The sequence below is a fragment of the Anolis sagrei genome, chromosome 4 (genome assembly GCF_037176765.1).
Source record: "Anolis sagrei isolate rAnoSag1 chromosome 4, rAnoSag1.mat, whole genome shotgun sequence".
Classification (NCBI taxonomy): Eukaryota; Metazoa; Chordata; class Lepidosauria; order Squamata; family Dactyloidae; genus Anolis; species Anolis sagrei.
This window is the reverse complement of record NC_090024.1, coordinates 92067024-92094402: the sequence shown is the minus strand read 5'-3', so window position 1 is coordinate 92094402 and position 27379 is coordinate 92067024. Positions and strand designations below refer to the sequence as shown.

The 27379-nt window shown below is 40.9% G+C and overlaps 1 protein-coding gene across 1 annotated transcript in view; it reads left to right on the top strand.

The window, feature by feature from the left end:
* The first annotated feature begins 212 nt into the window (after positions 1-212).
* LOC132774515 (cadherin-6) overlaps positions 213-27379 on the top strand; it is a 228619-nt gene continuing 201452 nt past the window's right edge. The window contains exon 1 of the mRNA XM_060774693.2: positions 213-720. The gene's annotated coding sequence lies outside the window, so the exon portion shown is untranslated. The remainder of the gene's footprint in view (positions 721-27379) is intronic.

The window sequence follows — 27379 nt, the reverse complement described above, 5'->3', positions numbered from 1 at the left end:
AAGACTTGAGAGGGCTGCTTTTGCAACAACTCCACAGCTCCAAAAGCTAGGAATACCCTCCATCCTTTTGCCTTTCCTTGCAATTGGTCCCAGCAAGATCCAATGGATTAAGTGTAGAGGGGAATCATTCCAAAGAGAACAGAAAAGCACAGTTCTTCCTTTGGTCACAGATTGAGGTGGTGGGGTGTGTAGGGGGGGGGGGATCTTCTCCCACAAAGCCCTCCCCTTCGTCCCTCCCACCGCATCCCTTCGCAAATCGCTGGAGAAGCCTCCAAGAGGCGCTTGTTCTTTTTTTTCCCCCATCCCTCCTTCTTCTCCTCTCCACAGCGAGCTCTGGAGGCGCAGCAAGAAGAGAGCAGCGGCAACGCAGACGGACCGGGCACATGCATAGAGAGAGAGAGAAGGAGTGAGAAAGAAAGGGAAAGGGAGGAGGGGACGTTGAGCCATCTCCCCCTCCTTTCCTCGGCGACCCACTCAAGCAGGGAGCCCCTTTTGCTTGGCTTCCCCTTCCAGCCAGACTTTGAAAGTGATGCTGGGCGAGAAGGGAAGGAGGGAGAGCAGCAGAGGCAGCGAAGGAGCAGAAAGAGGAGGAAGAAGGGAAGGAGGAGGAAGGAGAGAAGGCAAGCTGCCGGCTTCAGCTTCATCCCGACTTTACGCAGCGAGCGCTGAGTGCTGAGCCCTTCTTGGCGCATCCTTTGTAGCCTTTCCTTCTTCTCCAAGGTAAGGAACAGCTTTGGGATTCTCTGTCCACTTGCTTGGTCTCTCCATCCTGCTCCCTTCCTCATCCCTTCTCTCATTCAAAGTTGGAGGGCACTACAAAGTGGCACCGCATGGACCACTGTGGCTTCCTTTCGGCTGGGGATGGAGGATGTGGGATGCTTTCCTTCCTTTGATTTTTGCGCATGGACAGGGTGCCAGTTCATGTGCTTGCAAGGGAGGAACCTATCTTTGCTGTCCTTTCCAGGAATGTAGAGAAAAGGAGGCCCCTTTTGCAGCTCTCCAGTTGCCCAGCCTTATTGAATAGTGTACTGATAGCCGGTTAGAAACACCACCAATCAAAGTATATTTAAAATATTCTCCTTCCAAATTGATATCGATTTTGTCGGACAGGAGGAAAGCCAAGAGAAGGAGAAGGTTAGTCAGGCAAAGGTATGGACTTCATATGAGCTTTTTGACTTTGGGTTGCAGTGAGTTTTCCAGGCTTTCATGGCCAGAATCACTGGGTTGCTGTGAGTTTTCCGGGCTGTATGGTCATGTTCCAGAAGCATTCTCTCCTGACATTTTGCCCACCTCTATGGCAGGCATCCTCAGAGATTGTGAGGACTGTTGGAAACTAGGCAAGAGTGTGTTTGTCCAGGGTGGGAGAAAGAACTCTTGTCTGCTTGAGGCAGGCCACCTTGATTAGCACTGAATGGCCTTGCGGCTTCCAAACTTGGCTGCTTCCTGCCTGGGGGAATCCTTTGTTGGGAGATGTTAGCTAACCCTGATTGTTTCTTGGCTGGAGATAAAGTAAAGGTTTCCCCTGACATTAAGTCCAGTCGTGTCGAACTCTGGGGGTGGGGGCTTATCTTCATTTCTAAGCCAAAGAGCCGGAGTTGTCCATAGACACCTCCAAGGTCATGTGGACAGCATGACTGCATGGAGCGTCTGGAATTCCCCCATTTTTTTAGTGTTGTTCTTTATTTATTGTCCTGATTTTAAATATCGGTAGCCAGATTTTGTTCATTTTCATAATTTCCTCCTTTCTGTTGAAATTGTCCACGCACTGGATTCCCCCAGGCAGGAAGCAGCCAGGCTTTGAAGCTGCAAGGCTTTTCAATGCTAATCAAGGTGATCAATTGCAACATTCACACTTGCCTCAAGCAGCCAAGAGTTATTTCTTCCACCCTGGACATTCTACAGTTATATAACTCCCCCCTCCCCAGCTTCCTTCTGGATTCTCTCAGGCAGGAAGCATCCAGGCTTTGAAGCTGGAAGGCTTTTCAATGCTTATCAAGGTGGCCCCAACTGCTTCCTGCTTGATTCTCGCAGGCAGGCAGCAGCCAGGCTTTGAAGCTGCAAGGCTCTTCAGTGCTAATCAAGGTGGACAATTGCAACGTTCACACGTGCCTCAAGTAGAGAAGAATTCTTTCTCCCAGCCTGGACATTCCACAGATATATAACCCCCCTCCCCAGCTTCCTTCTGGATTCTCTCGGGCAGGAAGCAAACAGGCTTTGAAGCTGGAAGACTTTTCAGTGCTTATCAAGGTGGCCAACTGCAACATTCACACTTGCCTCAAGCAAACAAGAGTTCTTTCTCCTACCCTGGATATTCCACAGATATATAAACCCCACTTGCATAGCTTCCAATGTATGACAACCTCTGAGGACGCCTGCCATAGATGTGGGTGAAACGTCAGGAGAGAATGCTTCTGGAACATGGCCATACAGCCCAGGAAACTCACAGCAACCCAGTGATTCTAGCCATGAAATCCTTCGACAACATGTAGTGTATTATATTTTTATCCCACCTTCCTACCAATATAGGGAGCTGAGGTAATTTTTTTTGGTCCCGGTTTCCTCTCAATATAAGGACTTCAGGGTTTTTTTTCCTTGCAGAAAAGTCAGAAGAATAAAAGGAGTTTGCAGAAGCTGTCAGAAAAGATGTGAAATGTGCACAGCACAGGGTACAGTGGATAAATAGGATGCTGAAGGTACGCAGTTGCAGGAATGTTAGTCCTAGATTGAAAAGGGGATGTGGGGAATGAAATTCAGCATGTCTTGAAAATCATTGCATGCCATCCTATTATATATATATAGCAGAGCTGCACTCCACCTGATAAATAGTTGGAGAGGCAGGTATAGACAGATAGGGAGACACATAATTTTTAATTCAAAGGTTGGAGCCTGGAGATATGCAAAAGGCACAGAGGTCAGCAGTTGTGGAATGAGGTCTTGACAGTGCTGCAATAAAATCCATATTTTATGGAGAGTTAAATGCAGTGCCTTGCGAGTGCAACTGGATGCGGTTCGGTCGAAGGCAACTCCTGATGACATTCAGGGATCAGGAAGTTTAATGGCAAAAATGACACTCAGCCCTGCGGCACATCTGGTCCCTTTCGCCAGAGAGAAGCTGGGAGTTGGCTGCCGACGCTGCCCACAATTTAAAGTTTTCTGACTGCAAGATCTGAACGAGAGAGGAGATCTTTAGCTTCAGTGCTTCCAAGAGGGGAAAGTAATTAATTGGCTTGATGAGCAAAAGCCTTCTTAGTTTGTTAGGAAGCAGGACGTGCTTAGCAGAGAAAGCATTACATGGATATTTTGTTTGTTGTGTAATTAAGTTAATGAAAGATGCTCAGAAGGAACTTATGGAGCAGTTCTGGCTCAATGCTTTGAAACTTGTCCTCAGTCTTTGTGTACAGATGTGTGCAAATTTATGCGAGACAAGGAAAGTATGGATGTGGGACTATATGAGGGGACACTCCTACAGTTAAGAGGATCCATGGTGTGCATGTGGGGACTTACCACAGCTCTCTCCTCTTTGCATGAGAATGTGTGGGATAAATGTGCACCGGGAAAGAATGTGTGGCTGGAATGTACACATCTAGATTCACCGGCTATCTATGCATATTCTTACTCCAGTCAAGACAAAGCCTTCTTTCATGGGATGCTTGGTTACTGCCAGAAAGTATTTGTGTGGAACTTTCATTTGTTCTTCAATTCAGATTGGCAACACTTCTCTATTGATGGTCAGTAGTGTCCCGGTTTTATTTTGGGGAGACAGGGAGGATATGGAGGCAATAACTTTCCATGAGACAAGGGGAGGGGTCTGCAGTTGAGTTTGCTCAGAGGAGATCAAACAGATGCCTTCACCCCTGAGACAAGAATTCAGATTTCTAGCAGACTGGCACAGTGAGAGGAGGACTCAATTAAGCAGGCTCTTTTAAAACAGATCAAATGGGCTAACATATAACTGCAGGATGGAGTTGTTTCGCTACAGTGTCATTCAGTTGACTGTAGCACAGTGCTTCTCATCCTTCCTAATACCACAACTCCAGTGGTTGGTCCAGTGAATGAAAATACATCCTGCATATTGGATATTTACATTACAATTCATAACAGTAGCAAAATTACAGTTATGAAGTAGCAACAAAAATAATTTTATGGTTGGGAGTCACCACCACATGAGGAACTAAGGCGTATTAAGGCCTTAGTTCCTCATGTGGTGGTGACTCCCAACCATAAAATTATTTTTGTTGCTACTTCATAACTGTAATTTTCCTACTGTTATGAATTGTAATGTAAATATCCAATATGCAGGATGTATTTTCATTCACTGGACCAAATTTGGCACAAATACCCAATACACCCAAATCTGAATACTTGTGGGGTTGGGGGAGGGGGTTGATTTTGTCATTTGGGAGTTGTAGTTGCTGGGATTCATAGTACACTTACAATCAAAGAGCATTCTGAACTCAACCAATGATAGAATTGAACAAAACTTGGCACACAGAATTCCCATGACCAACAGAAAATACTGGAAGGGTTTGGTGGGCATTGATCATCAGTTTTGGAGTTGTAGTTCACTTACAGCCAAAGAGCACTGTGGACTCAAATAATGATGGGTCTGGGCCAAACTTGGAACAAATACTCAATATGCCCAAATGTGAACACTGGTGAGTTTGGGGAAAATAGACATGACATTTGGGAGTTGTAGTTTCTGGGATTTATATAGTCACCTACAATCAAAGAGCATTCTGAACCCCACCAATGATAGAATTGGGCCAAACTTCCCACACAGAACCTCAGTGACCAGCAGAAAATACTGTGTTTTCTGATGGTCTTTGGTGAGCCTTCTGACACCCCCTTGTAACCCCCCCCCCCAGGAGTCTTGACTTCCAGGTTGAGAAACCCTACTGTAGCACATGCAGGCTTTCTTGCTTTCAGTTCCACTGAGAGCACTTGGTCCCAAATATCATATTTGTGTTTTAAAGTAACAGGTTTCCCCGAAATAACCATCAGAGGCAGTTGGAGGGCTTTATGTCTTAAAAGTGAGTGGAAATTATTCAGTCTGATGGTGGCTCCCTGCAGTTATCCTCTGCAGCCATTTGAAGCTCTTGAAAGCTGGTGTCCCCTCTAGGGACTAGCTCGTTCCTTCTTATAGTAGTGGGGGTTTTTTTCACACCAATTTTCAGCTTTCACATATCTCAAGGCTAGTCATCGTCATATATTATCCTCTCATTCGCATACTGTTCTCCATTAGAAATATACATGTTTCCACACCTATCGTCTGGCCCCTTTATTGGGTCCCCCATGCAAGTTAATTTCCCATTTTTGTCAGTTGAAAATGCTGGTTAACATTTTACAATCTTTGCCTCCAACACTACGTATAGTGTGAGACTGATATTAGAGGAGGGAAATCCATTTATCTTTCTCTCTGTTGAACATTAGTCATGTACTTTTTGAAACTTAATGAAAGTTTTCAATAGGCAAGCCTGCTTCTCTAGACTCATGGTTATTTTATTATTATTTATTGTATTTATACACCACCTTTCTCACCTCTGGGGGTCGGGGGGGGGACGGGACTCAAGGCAATTTAGAACATACTAATGACAAAAATCCAATGCCAACATACAGTACACAAAGAAATCATAATAACTAATTACTACATATAACTATGAACTTAAAATCAATTAAAACAATTAAACCTAAGATATACACAACATTCAAACATTCAGACAAGCATAAAATCATCACAGTATAAACATTTAAATCCCATGATCCAGAAATCGTATACCATAGCTATTCCAAGTTGTCATTGCACATATTCCTCAATTATTCTTTGATCCCTGAATTAGGTTTACATTCAACTCCCATTTAGTGAATGAAATTAATAGGTAACAGAATGGCGTTGCCTTCTCCACAGATGTTATTTTTTTCTCATGCATTTTTTAAGTTTTGCTGTTGTTTTGTGAGTAGAGGCTTCCACCAGATTAACCCCTCAGTGGATATAAATCAGCATAGCACCCTCCCAATCTTGAACTCCAGCATCTCTATCCTACGTTGGCAGCAGAGTCCAACACATCTGGCAGGGACCCAACTTTGATTTGTATCCTAACAGATCACATATGGATTGCAAGAGGCGGTATGATCAATGCACATGTTTATTAGTAAAGAGCTTGCACAGCTCTGATATGAAAAATTGAGATCTACCTTTCACCGGAATTTTGCATGTGCTCTGTCTCTCCTCCTCTGAGATATCTGTTTCATTGACTTTCTGACACTGTCTTCTGGTTTTATTGTAATGCTATCTTCCAGTACTTAAACTAATAGGAATTTAGCATTGTTTGGGGATGTAAGGGCCATTAACATAATGTAAGACATCATGCTAAAATATCTGCTAGTGTCATGATATCTGAGTCAAAGAAAGTTAGAGTCGGAAAGGAATAAAAGAAAGACAGCATTGGAAAAGAGTAGCAGGGGTATCCAATCTAATCCAATCCCTTACTATGCAGGAAAATCCAATCAAGGCACTCCTAACAGATGGACATCCAGCCTCTTTTTAAAAACCTCTAAAGGAGACCCCACTATAGTGGGAGGAGGCATGTTGCACTGCTAAAAAACTTGCACCATCATGATGTTCTACCTCATACTCTTTTAATCCATTGCTCCTAGTCCTAGCCTCTGGAACAGCAGAAAATGAACTGGCTCCATTGTCAATGTGACATTCTTTCAAATACTGAAACATAGCTATTATGTCATGTTGATCGAGTCTCAGCCCAAACACTAAGCCATCACTTTTGAGTATCACTTTTGAGTGGAGAAAACCCTATGGAATTCATGAGGTGGAAATAAATCAACAGGAAACCTGAAGGCACGTATACACACATACCAAGTTGGCATTGAAGAACATCAATCCAAACAATGAATCTTCTTTGCGTTGTTTATTGGTTGCAATTCTATCAATCTTCTGAAATGTATGCATAATATAAGAAGTAAACACCCCATGGACACACCTCAAGAAAGTGTAAGTCCAGAATGCAGTTGCATATTGCTGAATTTATCAAAAACAGTGAGTTCATTTATTTGATTTATGGTGGTATCTCAAAAACGATTTCTGCCTCACCGTCAAAATTAAAGGAAAATAAAGCAGATTTCCATCTACTTGTCTATCTCAAAAGGTATATACAGACAGATATATACCCAGCCTGCGGAATGAAGTAATCTATATGGTAGCACATCAGTCTTTGGTGATGGCTCCAGTGGAAGGGTTGACTTGCACTTTATAAACATTATCCCTCAACTATGAAAGATTTGTGTGGTGGGGGAAGGAAATCTGACAGATGCATGTTGCCTTGAATTATTGATTCCTGCCTTGACATTTCTCTCCGAATGAAGTGGGGTCCATTCAGTCTGGGAACAAAGAGCAGTGAGTTCTGTTCAGAGACTTAAGTCTGGAATGTGCAGTTTTTCCAAGTTTTTTTTTTAAAAAAAATCATTTGCTACCTTTCTCATTTTCCTAACTGGATGATACGGCAACAGATTACCAGTTCCCTTTTCAGACCCAGGCATTTTAGTAGTGAATCATATATGGAAACTATCCAAACAGTCTGAATGAGGAGACAGTTTTGCAATATCGTTTGGAAGATGGCAGCAAAATTGGCTTTTTTCGATAAAGCAAATCATCATTTTTTATTTCCTTTGTCCTGTGATTGGGAGGGATGTAATGGTTAGATTGGTAATTTGGTGCCAGACATAAATCTCAGCCTTTGGCTCTTGACATCAACTTGCTATATGACCTTGGACAAATTATTTACCTCCCCGCTCCCCTCAAAAGCATTCAAAAATTCCTTTTCCCTGACTATCTTCCCAGTAGAGATGTATTTTTTATGTGATCAGATCTGGCCAAGTCATGCTTGTTTGCACGCCACAACTTTTCATGGGGCCTGTGTATCTTTTGGTAAACCGTGAACATTTATTTATTTATTTATGACATTTCTATCCTGCCTTTCTCAACCCTGGAGGGGATGCAAGGTAACTTTAGGCATAGGCAACTATTTGATGCCTTAAAACAATGTACAAATAATATAAACATTTAAAAATAGAATTATAAAATACATTAAAACATATAAGAACATTAAACAATAAAATAAGTTACTCTGATATTTTGTTTTTGCTTTTCTAAAGGGGTCAGATAAATCACTGAGTCTGTGGGTCCTTTCACAAAGTCATATAACTCAGAATATCAAGGCAGATAATCCACAACATCTGCTTTGAATTGGGTTATCTGAGTCCACACTGCCATATAATCCAGTTCAAAGCAGATAATGTAGGATTTTATACAGCTGTGTGGAAGGGGGCAGAGTTAAGCATATCTAAATCCTGCTGTGCTCAAAGAGAAAAAATAAATTCAGCTGGATTGTGTCTTGTTACTAGTCCTCATCATACTAGCAAAAAGCCATTAACCTGTGACTATAATACTTCTGACAAGTCAATTTTGAAGCAGTTCTCTTTGTCAAGGAGCATTATTCTGAGAGGAGGAGGTATGTGTAGTTAGATATTCTCTCTATCAGTGGTTCTCAACCTGTGGGTCCCCAGGTGTCTTGGACTACAACTCCCAGAAATCCCAGCCAGTTTACCAGCTGTTAGGATCTCTGGGAGTTGAAGGTCAAAACACCTGGGGATGCACAGGTTGAGAACCACTGCACATAGATGGCCAATTTTTGATGGCAAATGGTTGAGATCATTCTGGAAGTTTGTAAATCTCCATATCGAGTGAATTTATTCCACCTACTTTACAGGCATACTGTCTTGTTTCAGACAATGGCAAATTCACAGAACTTTTTGTGGGATGAAGCTTTTGAATGAGAATTACCAAGTGTTCTTTATTTGAATGCAGTTCTCTTATTCCATAGCGCCCATATCCCCCCCCCCCACGATGTTATGAAAAAGTCCATAATTCCAAACACTGCAGCTTCTTAGCACCCCCAAAATACTAGTGCTACTTTTTAACTTGGAAAAATTAAGGACATCTGGCCCCATGTTGCATCCGTGGGGTAAAACAAGTAGGACACTGAAAGGATGTGTATTATTACAACTGAGCTGCCAGCTAGTCACATCAATTTAGTCATTAAATGTGGAGTTGAAAGACAAGTTGCTAATGCTGAATGATTACTGTATAGTTTCGTATTTTCCTATAGACCATTTTCAGTCGTTCAGAAATTATTTTCCCACACAGCAATTTAAGTTTCCAGAAGTCGGTATGACTGAACACATTGCATTTCTGTCAAACAACTTGCTTTAAAACGTGCGGCAATGTTTCCTTTTCTTTCTCGTGCTGTCGTCTGATGAAAGAAATCACAGTTGATGCACCTAAATGTTTTTTTTAATTAAACCATTTACATTTTCCCATGAATTATGTGTGTTTTTTACAAAAAATCATATTTTAAAAAGAAAATAAACCAAGTTACGCTTATGTTTTAGCAAAAAAAAAGTCAATTGTGAGAGATTATTTCTGTATTCTGTGATACAGCATGTGTCTTGTAACGAAACATGAGTATCATCATCATCATCATCCATGAGAATTATTGATTTCAATGAAAGTTTTTTTTAAAAAAAATCATGGTAACTAATTAATTGACTAAATACATTAGTTCTATTCTATTTTGTTCAAATTCCACCTGAACATTAGGAAGAACTTCCTAACTAGGAGAGCTGTTCAGCAGTCGAACTCTCTGCCCAGGAGTGTGGTGTAGGCTCCTTCTATGGAGGCTTTTAAGCAGAGGCTGGATGACCATCTGGCAGGGGTGCTTTGAATGGGATTTTCCTGCTTCTTGGCAGGGGGTTGGACTGGATGGCCCACAAGGTCTCTTCCAACTCTATGATTCTATGTTCTGTACCATTCTGATGAAAGAACAGTAACAATACTAGCTATTCTTTGCTGCTTCTGGAATGTTTTCAACAATCCAACACAGCCAAATTTGTTGGATTTGTTAAGTCGATTGATTTCAAAGGGCTTTGACAGAGATCTCTAATACTGAAATCACTATTCGTTAAGGATACTTAATTTAGCTTGGATAAGAAGCAGAACTGATACAAGTGCTGCTATCATTTTTACCAACATGCTTCATCCAATTTCTCACCATATAGCTTCTGTTTGCAATGTGAGTTTCATATGCATTGGGAATAGGTCAATCCTACCAAGGATAATATAATAAGACTTTATTTGTATTCTGCCCTATCTCCCCTTGAGGAGTCAAGGTGGCTTAAGGACATAGTAGAACCCTGTTGCCCCTTCCCCTCTCCGCTTTCTGAGCTCTCATATATCAGCCCCAGGCATATAGATGGGGGAAGGGGCTTGAGGGGTTTCAGCCCCCCCCCCCCCGAAATTCTCATGGTGGTCCGCGAGAAGGCCTTACTGGTACATTATTTAAACTGTTATGTTTATTCATATCATGATCTGATCACCATGCTCAATATATCCCATATGCATGGGGGTATTGGGGTAACGATACAAAAGGTTTGCTAGGGTAGACCCTCTTTCACTCAGACTTAACCCCCCCCCTCCAAACCAAAATCAGCCCCCCCCCCCTTCCCAAATCAAAATCCTGGCTCCGGGCCTGATCAGCCCTATTGTGGCCCTTCTAAGTCCAGCTCCAGACTTTTCATGCGACATATGGTCCAATCATGAGTTAGAAGACCTACATTTGACTAACAGTGGTGTGTCTTCAATTCCTTCACTTTGTAGACTGAGATGGGGTGGAATGTGGAATTCCTCCTGTTAGTCTATATCCCATCCATGTCTTAAAGACAATACACACACTCACATACATATCTCTAACTATCCATCTAAGTCATGTTTAGGCTGCTTTGACCAGTAGTTTGCTCTATTCTCTTGGTCTCCTCTGTTGTCTTTGAAAAACAGTAAAAAAAATGCTTATTTTAGACAACATTACTACTTCATTGCAAATAGCTCAATGCCATTAATCTTTCATAATTGGTCTGTGAGTTATTGAATTTTCATGTGTTTTACTGAAAAATATTCTTGCTAAATGCTCTAAAGGCACTAGTTTCTGTTCCATCTTGGAAGCTAAGCAGGGTAAGCCCTGGTCAGTAGTTGGCTTGGATATTCCAGAGGATAAACCTAGCCCCTCTGAGTATTCTTTGCTTAAGAGAACATCTGAACTTCATGGGTCAAGGTTATTTCAGGCATACAGACACCCTTACATATCTCTCTGTTGTTTGTTTGTTTGTTGTTGTTGTTGTTGTTGTTGTTGTTGTTTCTCAGAAATTTTCACTTTGCACTAATTTCTTTCATATGAAGAAAAAAAGATCATTCACCTACATTCCCTTCTGTGAATCACACAGGCTATAAAGACCTTTTGTATGGATATGCTAAAGCTATATTTGGGAAATGTAATATCTGGGTCTCCCTGCTGTGTTTTAAGTGAGAGGTTATAAGAACAGGTGGACACAGATGTTTGTAAGTTTTTCAAGAGAATTGTAGATTAATATGACAAAGATAAGGTGGTCCATGATATGCACATCGCTCTGTTGTTGCTTCTTTTTCTCCACAACTTCTGTTGAGCATTGTACTTTGTGACTGCAATTTCCCACTTTGGATCATCATTACTAGCTGGAACACAATTTTGTTTGGCTACCCTTCTGCACTTCTATCCCTTTTTGTGGAGAGTGTAATATTCTCAGCCACTCAGAAGCTCATGCATTTGGGAAAGTCGTGGAACTGGATGAAAGTGATAAGAAGAAGAGACAGTGCCACAATGTTCCCAGCCTGGGAGAAGGGTATGCCCACAATGTTTATCAGCAGTGGAGGCACCATATGTGCCTAGAAGTCTTTACAGTAGAAAATAACTAATTAGATGACTTACTGACTTTTACCTGTTTGTGTTCTTGATGTTGCCATCTTCCTGTTTCTTTCATATCCTCCCACATACCTTTTCCCCAAACGTACACAGTTTAAACAAAAAGTAAGTAAACCAATAGTGCTACTATCAGTAGCAGAGGCTCTTTCTTGCCAAGCTTTTTTGGACCTGGGGACTCTTTGAAATTCTCTAGAATCATTGCCTTTCAGAATGGTTGGAATCACAACTCCTATAATTTTCTAAAGACACCAGATCCTGTTTGATCTTGGAAGTTAAGCAGAGTCAGCTCTGGTTAATATTAGAATGGGAGACTAATATATTATGGGCAATATTCATAGGAAGGAACTGGCAAAACTACCTCTGCGTATTCCTTGTCTAAGAAAATCTAATGAAATTCATGAGGTTGCCTTAAGGTAATAGGTGACCTGAAGGCACATACACACAATTCCTTGTTATTGTCCATATTTGGTGGGACTCTTGGGAATAGAAATGCAAAACATACAGAGGGCTGGAAATTTTCTGCTAGTTTTCTATATGTTCTCCAGGAAAAGCTGGGAAGACTCGCATGGCAAACTAGATATTACAAAGGAGGGACATTGTCTCCAATTCATATGGTTTTCTTCCAGGAAAGAAATTTGTGTTTATCTTCCAGTGGCTAAACAAAATAAAACATGTGAAGTACACAATATGCCCACGAGGAAAAGCAATGTGTAGTAGCATCACTATATGGTAACCATAACCAAGCATTGTTGTGTGTCTTTAAGTAATTCTGACTTATGGTAACCCTAAGGTGACTCTATCACAAGATTTTCTTGGCAAGATTTGTTTAGAGGTGTTTTGCCATTGTCTTCTTATGAGGCTTAGAGAATGTGTCTTGCCTAATGTCAATGGGTTGAGCAAGGATTTGAACACTGGTCTCCAGAGTCCTAGTCCAGTTCTCAAATCTCATGCTGGCTCAACAAACCATACCGTTGATAACTGAGATGCTACAGTAAATGTTAGGGATGGGCTCTAGTACAATAGCAGTATAGCATGGGTTGTGTGGTATGCACAGTCCTCAATCCCAAAAACGCTCATGGTCTATACATTTTCCATCTGTTCAAGCTCAAAATCATGCCAAGCTTGCGATTTCAAAACAATCCATTTGATAATGCCTTTGCCTTGGCAATGCGAGGAAGCATTTTATGGATTAATTAGGCTTGCTTGCCAGAATATATATATGCATTATGCAGAAATATTTAATTACGGCCAGAATGTGACTATTAGATTTCATTTGCAATATAAAACATGTATCACATTTTTTCCAAGTGTTCCCTTGCTGCATACACAAACACATGCACACATGTGGAGGGGAGCTTGGGCACACATGCACAGCTGCACACACATAAACTGTGTGAAGATAAATATTTATGAAAACACTACTCCTGCACTTGTTTGGATACCTGACATTTGTCTCTGCTAAACAGTTTCCTTTATCTTCTTGCAACGTTTACAGCTGTCTGAGCAGCAACATGTAGTCAATTTGTCCATCATTTCCAATTGTTCTGACTCACCTTGGAGCTAGACCAGCAGTTTGTAAGAAAAGGATCCTTTCAGTGGAATAAAAATGGTAAATAATTAGAGGAATTAAAATTCAGGTGTTAGGAAGATAGTGGTTTATATCAATTGGGGCTTCTCCTTAGTGGAAAGACATTGCACTTATTTTTTGATGGTTTCTCAAAACCACTTAATCTGCTTCATCCACTTAAAGTGATTCTTATTATTAGAGAACTCTTTGAACAGCATGGGATATGATGTAGACTGAGGCCGATTTTAGATAGGATTAACCATTGGAAATTGGGGTCTCCTTACATGTGGAGGAACATTGTTGTACTAAGAGGACAATAGGGAGTGTTCTATGCCACTAAAAGTTTCTGGACTACAATTCCCAGTAGCCTCTGCCAGCATGCTTCATGGTTTTGGGTAAGTGGAATTGTAGTCCATCAATCCCCTTTCCCTCTTGTGCGAAGGCAAATCCACCACTAGACATAACTCTATGAGCCATAGCAGGAGAATCCTCAAGAAAACAGAGGCTGGATGGCCACCTGTCAAGGGTGATTTGAATGCAATATTCCTGCTTCTTGGCAGGGGGTTGGACTGGATGGCCCATGAGGTCTCTTCCAACTCTTTGATTCTATGATTCTATGAAAAGGGAGTGAGCCAAAGGACTGGTACTTTTTGAGATTTCTACTCCCAACAACGGTAAAACTTTTATTGGGAATGCATAATACTTAGTAGTTTTATGTGTCTTTGTCCTCCAGATTACACATGGGGAAAGGAAGGATATTTATAAATGGATAGTCGTAAAACAAAACAACAAAAATAGCATTTTGACCAAATGTAGGCCTGTCACACTAATATCATTGTTTCCCTTCTCCTATGTGACTTTTATCATCTTTGTCTGATGAAGATGCGAATGACCTTGTATGATGAATTTAGTGCATATTTCATTGACCCAATTGAAGTTTAGCTGTTTATGGATTTTGAGTGTTATTGTATTTTCCTGTGAGGGATTTTTTTTTTTGTAAAGGAAAAAGAGAAAAGTCCAACCACTCAGCTGTTTCTGCACTTTCACCTTCAGTTAAGAGAATCTGAAAACATAGGTAGTTTGTTCTCAGAATTGGCACAAAAACAGTTTTACTGCCTGAGACAAAGAAGTAAAAGATGCAGGGAATATACTTTAGAATTAATACAGTTTGACACCACTGTAACTCCCATGGCTTACTGACATGGAATCATGGGAGTTGTAACTTAGTGAAGCATCAGAACTCTTTGCCAGAGAACACAAAACACTTACAACTCCCATAAAGTCATAGACTGAGTCATTGCACTTAAGGCAGTATCAAACATATTAATTCCACAGTGTAGATGCACCCACAGTCTCAAAACAGAGAACAGAGGACCCAAGACTAGTCATGTTTTGAGGGGATCTTGACTAGAGAGTACCTTTTCCACTCCATGTAATGAAAAAAATACTTCATCAAACGTTAGGGCCAAATGTACCAAAAGTAAAAATTATATTGGGGTTAATTGGGAATGGGATGATACAGATGGTTCCATGTTTCAGATCTTCCTCAACACAGAGAGACAAGAAGAGAGTTTGTGGGCAATTCTAATTATAGCTTTGGAAAGAAATCTATTTGGCATCAAAACTAAGTTGATAATGGATATGTTTCACAAACCATGATCTGGTTTAAGAGCCAAAGGGGATCACCCTTTGACCAAAGAGTAGAAATCTCAGAAGAGGAAGCATATTAATCATCAGCAGGATCAATACATCTCTCCTGTTGCTTCTTAGACCCATTTTTTGAAGGAGTGCAGTGGGCTGGTTAGTCCAAGGGCAGAAGTGCAATTCTAATCAGTTTTACTAGGAAGTAAATCTCACTGAATGCAATAATACACACATTAGAGCAAATATTTATAGGTTCAGACCTGTAGATGTTATACTCCAGCCTTTACATTCACCATACTTGCTGTTCCCAATTCTAACTGAAAATGAAAACTTATATGCCTGGGGTAGTTATTTTAACAAGGGTTGTTATAGGGGTTCAACAGAAACCCAAACAAAATGAAGGTAATCTGGAGAGGTCTGGAATATACTGGAATCAAAACAAATTTTCTCCCAAGTAGAGTGAACTTGTAGCATTCCAAAGTTTTGTTAGTTCAGATTTGGAGGACCACAGAAACCTATGTTTTTCATGGCTTAATGCTACTGAGCCCTTGGAATTGTAGTTATCTTTGGCACTCTTTGACAGGGAAAGCTAAAAACCTTGTAGAACTACAGTTTCCAAATATGAAAATGCCACCACATTCCAGAACAGTGTAATTTTGTTGTTAACAGTTTAAATCTGATTTTTGTATATTTCCAACTACACTTTTTCTGTAAGGTAATGGTAAAGGTTTTCTCCTGAAATCTAGACGTGTCTGACTCTGGGGGTTGGTGCTCATCTCCATTTCTAAGCCAAAGAGCTGGCATTGTCCATAGACACCTCCAAGGTCATGTGGTTGGTATGACTGTATAGAGCACCACTGCCTTCCTGCTGGAGCGGTACCTATTAATCTACTCACATTTGCATTCTTTCGAACTGCTAGGTTAATGGAAGCTGGGGCTAACAGCAGGAGCTCACACCACTCTCCGGATACTTTTTCTGTATTATGTCCTTTTGCAACCTGCTTTTTTCCCAGCCTGGGAAAAGGGTAAGATATGAATAAAAGGATGGAAGGATGTCAAAGAGTTCTGCAAGGACTTTAGGGAGGGAGGCAATGGGTGTTTGGTTTAAAAACCCTGGGTCATTTTTTCCTCTGTTACCATATTAATGCCAGCTATCATCCATCCTGTCCTATTGCATTTTCTGTGATTTTGATGTCAGTTCAGCAGAAAAAAATTAGAAGACTTAAATTGATTTTCATTAATCTTAGCTGTGTAGGCTCGTTGCCTATCCTTCAACAAAATTGCCTAGGTGGCTTTTTTTACAAAATTAGCATGCTTTGGTGACAAGCCATTTTAGCAAAACACTGAGAGTAAGAGGCAAGAACTAGAAAATTGCCTTCCCTTCATTTGAACATCCTCTCCTTGACAAAGACTGCTGCAACTATTCTGATATTTTGCAAGTTTCATAGTGAGGGACACCTCTGTACTGTACGAAATTTTCAAAATTCATAATTACATCATTACAGTACATCACTGAGAGAGAGAAAAGCATTCCAGACTGTAAAGGTTGCTCATTTACGAATCCTCTTGCACTTATTCATCTCAAGCAATTTTGGGTTTGAATGACATGAACCACCACCACCCCCCCACCCCCCCAGACATACCTCAAATTCAGCACTAGTTGTTTCCCAGATGCACAGGAACTTTCAGTGAGTTTCCCAGGTTTTTTGAACTTAATCCAACTTTGTTCTAGGGGTGTGTGAAATGGCAGAAATCCATTCTTTTTTCTTTCTTTTTCAGTTTCAAATTCCAGCGCCCCTCCCCTTTATGTTTTTGGGAAGATTCTTCCTGAAATGGAAATGGAACTCTGGAGCCTGAATTACGGATCTGAATAACACTCCTCCTAATCTCCCGGAATATTCCAGAAAACAGAACTCTGTGTGTGTGTGTGTGTGTGTGTGAAAACAGAATAGATTTCTGCCATTTCACACACCCCTGCAGTTTGTTCCACTTTAGACAATATTGAGGGATACTATTCAGTTTAGACAAATTTCCATCGTATCCATAGGCTTCACAGCAATTTGAAGTGCTGGATCAAGTCTGCTTTGGCCCATTCCAGATGTACACCCCCCTTCTTTCACTGATCAACATAGGGGAATGTGTTGGCTGAGACCCATGACATTGCTGCTTTTCTCTTTCAGCCATAGAGCTCCTTGCTAATGCCTGACCATCATGTATGTTGCAAGAAGGCTAATGTGTCCTCTTCTTGCTGGTCATGTGAGTTTCCTATTAGGACTTCAAAAGCTGGGTGGTTGCAGGGAGCTCCCTATTAGAATTTAGAAGGCAGAGGGAGTTTGAGTTTCCTATTAGGATTTTATAGATGAATAGTTGGAGGGAGCTCCATGGCTAGTGGAAAGTCGCAGTGGCAACACAGAGGACAGGGTGATAGCCCACCCAGTGTGGCCAGTCTCAAGCTATCTGAACCATCTCAGTGCCAATGTGGTGCCGCAGTAGGATTGGCCTGGTATGTGTGACTGCCATCAGAGTCATTCCAAGGCCAGCCAGGAGCATAAAACCATTATAGATACCACTTTTGATTACCATAAAAGAGACCATTTAGGAATATTTATTTTCTTCCCCCTCTTCAAATTGTTATACCCATGGGTGAGGACTGAAAATGGCCCACAAATATTAAAACAGATTCAAAACATTAATATTGCACCAAACACAAAACTAGGGTGCCAACGCATTGAAATCTCTTTATTTTGTAGACACATAGTGATTTCTCCTATCTGTGGTACTTGTTACAAGGATTCTTCTGAAAATCTTAATATACAACCAATATGATATAGGATCATTTAAACCTGTGGGTCCCCAGATGTTTTGGCCTTCAACTCCCAGAAATCCTAACAACTAGTAAACTGGCTGGGATTTATGGGAGTTGTAGGTCAAAACACCTAGGGACCCACAGGTTGAGAATCACTGATTTAAACAAACTCTTCTGGCTGAGAAGAGGGCTTTTTAAAATCTATGAATATGGTAGGGAGTTCGCATATGTGTGACTGTGCATCAAGCCTCCACTTTCATTAAATAATTTGTTTGGAGTTCAGTCCTATACATGCATGCTCAGTTTTAATCCAACATGATTTAACTAAATATATGCCCAAGCAAATATACCTAAGTGTATATTAATTGCTGGATTTCAATCTGGATTTCCCTAATGATGCAACCCAATGCACCTTTACATGGGGTTAATTCTTATGCAATTTAGTGGGACTCACTTCTTGGTAGATGTGTTTGGGATCACACCTTTTCTTAGTGTTAATTGGTACATTCTGTTCACAAAGCATCTGTAACATGCACAAACACGGAGTGGAAAAGCTTGTGATGCTCAAGGCATACCACTTTCGTTGAATGCTGTTTCGGATGCTAAAGTGGGGAAAGCAATTTCTGCTGTTTATCAGGTCTAATCCTAGTTGAGCTCCTGCAAATCTTAGCTGATTGCAATTAACTCGCAAAAAGAGATCTGCTTTGATGCCAGAGCTCAGCTGACTTGCAAAGTTTATCTTGCTCCAGTTGCCAGCAGCATTGCAGAAGAAGCCCCAGTGAAGAAATAATACTTTTGTGTAATACTCCCAATTAATCTGGCCAGAAGAAGAATCTCCTAGACTGTAGATCATGATTAAGAAGCAGCAGGAATGTGAACTGGGCTTACTGTCAGCAGACAGACCCCTTTGTAAAGAAGTTTAAGAAAAGCAAGTGGAGATGAGGCATGATAATCCTATTCAGCTAACATTAGGAAGTTTTCGGGAAGATGAAGAAGCTGTCAAAGGAAGCTGCTCACTAAGAGAAGGACAGGAAGCCACGGAGGCAGCAGATGTTAACTGGATGTTGGGAATTCAGAAAACAGCTGGTCTCAGGAAGAAAGGTATTTGTGGAAGATACTGTTTAAAGGATGGTCAGAAATGACAACCCTGTGAGCAGCAGATAATTATGCTTTTTGGATGACACCTCCTAGAATCCTCCGATCCAACATAAGCACTGTCTGGAGGAGTGGTCCCCAAATTAAGGCCCATGGGCCGGATGCAACCCTCCAAGATCATTTATCCAGCCCCCACCCTAAACTTCAGATTTAATGTCACTCATAAGTCTGACTTGAAGACACACAACAACAGTCCTAATTAACTTAACTATCTCATAATCCAAAAGCAGGGCCATACTTTCCATTGAAATATTGGTAAGTTTATCTTGGTTAAAATTGTTTTCGTTTTCAATATTTCTTGCATGACAAATAACAGCTATGCAGTGTGCATAGGAATTTATTCATGTTTTTTTTCAAACCACAGTCAGAGGAATCATGAACCAGCCCTCTACTAATTTTTTTTGAGGATGCCTAGTTTGGGGTATTCAGGGATCCGTATTCTAAAATCCCATACCTTCCAAACCTTTGCAACATGGTAATGTGAGTTTTAACATAGAAGAACTTGTAATTTTCTGAATGATCACATATAACATTGGATTATAAGTTCAATGGTGTTGCCAAGGTGGAACAAATAAAGATACCAACCTAAAGTACAATTGTTCCTGTGTACCAGATGAATTTCAAAGTACTAGGATTAATTGCAATTGGCTAAGATCTTGCATTTGGAAATGTAGCTAGAACATATCTCGATGTTATCCTTGAAAATCCTACCTATGAAACCTCACTGTCCCTACTCAAACACAGCCATTTCTAAAATACAGGGTAGTGAGGCAGTAACTAATGATATGTCCAGCCTTCACCCAGTTGTGAGACACACTGAGAGAGGCATATTCAGACAGCTTTGTGAGCTTCCATCAGGGTCTCATCACAGCTGCCTGTCTTGATGCACCACATGACTGGGATAAGGCTACACACATTACTATTAATCACCAACTTGCTCTCCAGTCATTTAAAAATTGTTGTCTTGGGGGGCTGTGATGGTTCAAAGGTTGAGTTTGGTAAGATTTTCAGTTGTTGTAATTATGCAAAGACTGCAAGTGTGGACTGGGGTAATTTCAATGTCATAAATAAGGCTTGAGTGATGACTTCTGGTGACCTCATCCTCCCAATTGTATATTTATTAAACAATATGCTGCCTTTGAAGTTGTTGATTTGTTTTAGAATAATTAGATGTTTGGACGTAATTTTATAAGCTTGCTGGGAATTTTGCAAATGACACATTATGACCACTACTGTTGTTGCTGTTGTCATCACAGCTTTTATCCTGCCTTTCTCCCTGTGAGTTCAAGGCTCATTATTGCACTCTATTATCTTCACAACAGTGTTGTGTGTTAGGTTGGACTAAGAGTGTGATTAGCTCAAGGCTACCCAATGAGTTCTCTAAATGAAGATTGTTCATGGTTAAGTTAATCTCTGTAACACATTGATTTTTATTTAGCTGTTATGGTTGGTGAAGAAAGGGAAAAATGAAAATATGGATGTTATGGGCCGTTTTGGGTATCAGTTGTTTTTCTGTATTATAGAATTTGAGCTAGTTTTAATAGCAAGCAGCAAATGACGGAATAGTCTAAGCTGTGAGGCATTGGTAGCAGTATTATTCTTAGGAATCTCAGACAATATTATTTTCCCCAAAGAGGTCTGTATAAAATCTAGTCTAAATCTTTCTGAACGAAGTATCTTCTTCATTCGCCTAAATCTCTTCCTCAATGCCCTGTACTGAATTCTGAAACAAAAGTCCTTCCCATAAATTTGGAAGGATTTTGGAGATGTTGGCTTCAAAATATTAGATAAATGCAGTGTTGTTCATTAATCCGTTCTAAAGTATTGAATCTTTAAAAAAATAACTTAAAAAATTGTTCCTATGACAGGGTTAAAATGCAATGAGATTTGTAGAAAATTGTAGGTAAGTACAGCTAGTTTTGTGAATGATATTTTTTTACCTGTTCTTTAAGGCCTTTCTCATTTTGCAGCAAGGTTTTCCTCCTCCGTGCTCTGCCAACAGAATTCATTTTCAGCAATGTTGCATTGTTCTCTTCTAACGCTTGGCATTGCGAACAGGTTTTCTTTCTCTAATGCTTAATTTGCAAAAGTGCTCGAGAGATGCTGGGCTTCAGCTACAGCTTGAGCCCCAGACTCAGAAAAACATTCCCTGCTGGCAAGATGTTGGCGACCAGAGCTATGTGTACTTGCTTACCTGGCCTGCACACCCTAACCTTGGCTGTTGCCCTGCCTTACTATGGAGGACATTGTCCATTACTAGTAATAAAGGATGATTTGACCAGCTGTTCTCCTCATTTCTGCACATGGAATGAAAAAACCCTAATCATGACTTTGAAAAGACCTTTTTCATGATGGTTATTTAGCTATTGCTCTTTTTCTCCCTTGGCAAGAAAAGGTTTCACCCTCCACACCACACACCAGTGAGCAAACTACAGAAAAACACACTCAGCAGTGAGCAAGTGACAGAAAACCACACTCACTGTGAGTTTAGTCAAGCATATTCATTAAGGACCTCATCACATGGCTGCCGAAAAAGGCTCGCCTTGCTTTGCTGCATGGGGAAGCCGCTACCCCTCACCCTGTATTGCCCAGCTCTTGCAGCTGTTGATCCCATGGGGAGAAGCATGGAGCACCCGTGGTGCATGTGGCTTCCTCCATTAAAGTAAATAGCAACACAGGAAGCCTCCCATGTTGCGCCGGTTCCACCCTCCTTCACCCACGGAGCTGCCACAACATCGTCTGTTGGGAGCTGGCCAGCTCCATGGATGACTGGGGCTAGATAGTGCATGACACCAGTTTTATTCCCATGTGATGAGATGGTAAAATGACAGTTAATGGTGGTGGTGGTGGTGGTGATGATATATAGTGCTGTTACACACATTGATCAAAATTATATTGTACATTAGAATCAGTATTTTCCCCCAGTGTTGCATAAGCAGGTATCTAGAACCACATTATGAAATTTTGTTGCTAGGCTGACCACCAATGCTGGATGGCACCTGGCACAGCTGCATCCCTGACCCAAACCAGTTGGTGACTTTCATCTTCTTGAACTTTGTGTTCCACCAGCTTCAGCCATGATCTTGGGTGTGCTATATATAACGGAAGACCGTAAACAAGAGAGAAAGAGAAGATCTTGCTCAGTCTTTTTTTTAAGACAACAAAGAAAAAGCGAGGGAAGGGTAACCCATGTAATCAGATATACTTGAATGATTTATTTAGAATAGTTCTGCCTTTCAGATGAATGATCCTCAAGGTGGCTTACAGGAGTTTATAACAATATCCACACAGCCTTGTCTATGCAGGCACACCTTCTGGTTCCCTTCAATTTTGTTATTCTAGGGGGTGCAATGGAATAAAGCTTTGTTTCTGACAAGGAATATATAATCAAGCTCAGTACAGCTGCTCCTTTTCTGGCTGATGCTGGAGTTCCCTTTTGCCATCCTGCTTTTCCCAGGGAACACAACATTCTATGTATTTTGGATTTCTCTCCATAGAATGAGGTAAGAGGGTGCTTCCCTTTACCTCTGCATTCATGGGACAACTAAGGCATAATGTAAATGTAACAAAGACCACCATCCCCTAACCCTTTCACATGGCTCCAGTGTAGGGATGAAAAGCTGGAGTCAGCCTGTCTGTCTGTTTAGATATACTCTAAGCTTCTCCTTAGTGTATTCCCCTAAAAGATATCTGTGTCTCTCCCCTCCCCAGCTAGTGGTTGTAATTTCATCAGGCTGGTTATGGTGAGGTCACTTTCTCTGCACCGACCGTTGTCAGAGGCATGTAGAGTTAAAGAACAACCTTCATCCAGGTTTCCTGATGATCTATTGCAATGAACTTTCACTGCAGGCACTTAATACACAACTGGCATTACTGATCATGACAGCACATTCATTGTTGACAATTTGGGAAAACTGGATACCTTGTGGTTTGCATTTAAATGGAACAGAATGGCTTGGGAATATTCAGATTTAACGCACACACACATTCTGGCTGCATCTCCTTGCTGCACTTTCAGTATTGCAGGTTTTTCTTTTCTCCTCATCACCCCCACCGCATTTAGCTAACTGCCTGCTCCACGGCTGCTTAGACGTCTCCTCTTGGTCGGAACAGAAATTGGCTACTTAATCTGTGGTGCCACCTAGGGAACAAATGCAGCTAACCAGCTGTAGATTGAATGGAGAGATTTCAGTGCTGTGAGATTATTTTGCAAGCCACTTTCCCGGGATTTCAGAATGTAGAGCTCTTCATGTAGCCCGCCTCATCAGGAACTGCTGCTTTGGAAGGCGAATCAGAACACAACATAGACAGAAACCAGTCTATCATGGCTCAGTAGACTATGGAAACAGAGGAAGAATGACATGTTTCTAGTGCAGAGCACTGTATTCCTTCTGAGATAACTAGGATGGCATAAAAAAGTCATGTGGGTTACTCAGGAGCTCTTGATTGGTCCCCATTCCTTGGTGCAAGGTCTGCAACTGAGAAAAGTGAGAATGATGCAAATTTTATGAAACTGAAATCTGCATTAGGCAGCAGATTTCAGTGTCATGAAAGGGTAGCTGGTGTTACTTACTTGTTGCTATTGTGCTCTTACTTACATAGTCAGAGGGTGGGGACGGTGTGGTTGTGGAACCAGTATAATTCATTTTAGGTACTGGGTGACTGGACTCAATCCATGTGTTTTTCTCCAGATTAGCAACATTTGTCCTTTCTCTCTATTTTCCTTAAGGGGGTAATAGAATCAATGTGTCTCAAGAGAATGAGAGAAAACCAAGGTGTTTGCAAGTAATTCCTAGTGGTTGTGCCTTTTACAAAGCCATCCCATGTCTACCTGAAACTAAAAATTAATTTAGGTCAATGGAGTACTCCCAGTTGAGTGTTTATAGAAATAAAATCTGAACAATTGCTTTTAACAAAGCCGAGAGAAGACTGATTTGTGTCCCCTTCTTCTCATGAATGACTATAGTTAGGTAAAGGTAAAGGTTTTCCCCTGACATTAAATCCAGTCGTGTCTGATTCTGGGGGTTAGTGCTCATCTCCATTTCTAAGCCAAAGAGCCAGCATTGTTCATAGACACCTCCAAGGTTATGTGGCCAGCATGAATGCATGGAGCGCCGTTACCTTCCTGCCGGAGCAGTTCCCATTGATCTACTGCATGTTTTCGAACTGCTAGGTTGGCAGAACCTGGAGCAGGAGCTCATCCCGCTCCCCAGATTCAAACCAGCAACCTTTCAGTCATCAAGTTCAGCAGCTCAGCAGTTTAACCCACTGCACCACGGGGGTTATATGTGGCAAATTGTTTTCTGCTGTGCAAGTATTAAAAATGTTGGGAGATTTAGGATTAAGTTAGAGATAGCCAAATTACAACCACATTTCTAGCCACAGAGGCAGGTACATCAAGCCCATACAATCAGACTCAATATTAATGAAGAGGAGTTGAAAAGGTCACTCATTGTTTTACTTGTAAGGAAAATAGCATTTTTACAGAGAGGGGCAAACCTCTCTTGTCTAAGTTTCCATTTTCCTTTTATTTCTGTTCACATTTTGATGTTGCTTTTCTGTAATTCTCTTGAGACACATTGGTTCTGTTACCTGATTTCATCATATGATTAGAAAAAGGAAAAATAAACTGTTGCTATACAAGTACAGGAGGTATTTCCTTTTTGAGGAACAATTTGTGACATTTGACAGAGACAAGAACATTACATAAGAGCCAGGAAATTGGAGAGACATTTCAAAATATTGGCAATGATACGTCTTCACCTGCTGAATTCCTACAGGCAGGGAAGCAGATGGAAAAGGTGAAATGCAACAGCCCTGTAACCTTTCTGCAGTGGAAAAGATAGATTAGTTTATAAAGGCAAGGGGCCAGCTTTCTTTCTCTTGTTTGCCAAATGTATTTGTCAGCAGCCTAGCTGGATTAATTAAACAAATTAATGCTTCCCCACCTCCAAAGAGAGGAAAACATAGCTTGCCAATGTCTAACACCCAAAGGCCAATTTTATTTCTACTTCTCAGTGGCCACTATGTTGTTGTGATATTAATCCAATTTTCAAAAATGCATTTTACCATGTATGTAGACTTCCTCATGAATATCCAGTGTCCATGATAAAAAGAAGACATTGCCAAGTGGAGCAGGTCTTGTTAGCCTAGCTGGGAAGACTTTATGAGCCAGAAGCAGCTCAGGGGCCAGATGTTTGCTATTCATACTAGATCAAGGTAAAATTACTTTGGGAAAGAATTGACCCCAGAAGTCACCAGCCAATATAATCAGAGGCTGAAGAATTCTTGGAATTGCAATGTAAAACAATAACTTTTCAAAGCTGTGTTATGTGTCAAGGTTAATTTTGATTTGTTGGAAGATGTCAAAACACATAATTTACAAAGGATTTGTCTTGGTTAGCCTGATTTTCTCAGTCATGCCAATGGGATATAAAATACTAAAATGATCAGGGTTATCTGGTGCTAGCTTTGTCCTGGTAGCTGCTGCATAACAGGCCCAGAGGAAGGAGACTTCCATCACTACTGGCTAATGGACTGAAAGGCTACCAGTGAGAAAGGAAAGCTTTGTGACAGTGTTAAGCAGTATCCCAATTCCCAGATGGGTACATGTGCATAGGTTGCACTTAAGGCTCAGTGGATAAGATGGTGCTGTGAAAGCTTTGTGGAAGGCAGCTTGTCAACTCCATGTCAGTAAGGTATTGAATCCACTTTGAGTCCCAGCTTGAAGGAGCTATCCAAGGTCTTTAACCCTTTTCTCCAAAAGGGTTCAGTACCTTGGACCACTCACTTAAAGTAAAGATTACAACCTGGAGTGGAAACTATTTCACTCTAGCTTAGTTGTTCTCAACCCGTGAGTCCCCAGGTGTTTTGCCCTACAACTCCCAGAAATCCCAGCCAGTTTATCAGCTGTTAGGATTTCTGGGAGTTGAAGGCCAAAACATCTGGGGACCCACAGGTTGAGAACCACTATTCTAGCTGGAGAAGAATACTGTGTTTCCCCCTGAAAAGATTATTGTTCTGGGATAAGGTGGAGATATTATTTAAGGAGCACTAAATAAAACAGGGGTATTGTGGATGTCAGCTGTATGGCCCATCATTAGTGAAATTGCATAAACCAGCTGGTAGATCGGGTACCTTAGAGATCCGAAAGAAAAATGGACCAATTCACAAAACACATATTCTGACAAGAGAGAGAGAGAGAGAGATCACATTTTTCTGCGTAACTCAGCATTGCATTTTTTTAAAAAAAAATATTTTGAGGTTCTTTTTCTTTCTTTCTTGGCTTTGTAAAATTACCATTTAGCCACCACAGAAGTACTATTATTTAAACTATCGTCTGGACCCTTCGTAATAACTTAGCAACAATTGTGCTCGCCAAGTGCAAAAATGTCCTTCTCTGGACCAGAGCCCAAGTGAATGAATGAGTCACTTCTCCACTCTGGTGCCAAGACCTGATGAGTTATAACACACAGCAGAGCCTGATCGGAATAAACAGGCAAGATTTAACGTGGCACAGGAGCCAGCAGTGAGATGGTACAGAAGATAGAGAGTGATAGAAAACTTTTTCGAAGGGGAGCATGACTGCTTAATTAAGCTTCGGCAACAGAGCCTTGCTTCACACACTAATTTAGCGCAAACTCCAGCTTTATTCATTAAATATTTTAAAACACCTTTCCCCCTTTAATATTTATGTTCTCTCCATCCTTCACTCTTTAAGCTTACCTTTCAAATGGCAAACTGATTATCTTGCCAGGTTTGAAAAACTGGTATCCTTCCTACCAATACAAGTAGAGTTATGGGAAGAAGGCAGAGGGGAAAGAAGATTGCAGTGTTTTCTAATTTAAATATTTATATGCTAATATGTATGACATCATGAATAAGAATTTCAAAGCAACAAAGCAGGCTTTGTCTTGCAAATTAAACGGAACAATTAACAGTATAACAAGCAGACAATTTAAGCAGACAGTTAAGGAAGAGCTCTCCATGAAGGTTATGGTATCACTTGACTTTTGAGTTTATGGGTCCCCCACCCATAGGAAATGACTATGATCACCTGATTGACAAGAGTTATTAAGAAACAAAGGAGAATACTTGCAATTTCTTTTTATGCATATATATGTCTATATTTCTCTGTGTTTGTGATCGTTATCACACAATCAAATTTTCTGGTTTTCCTACAGAAAAAAATGCAGTGTAACAGCATGAGGATTTGTGCGATAAGAGAGTCCTATGGAACAATAGGAGGATAACCTTGTAGTGACATTGCTTTTCCAAGGCACAAAGAAGTTCCTACTCTGACAAAACGATTCTATGTAATTTACTGCTGGGTAGCTCCACAGTAGT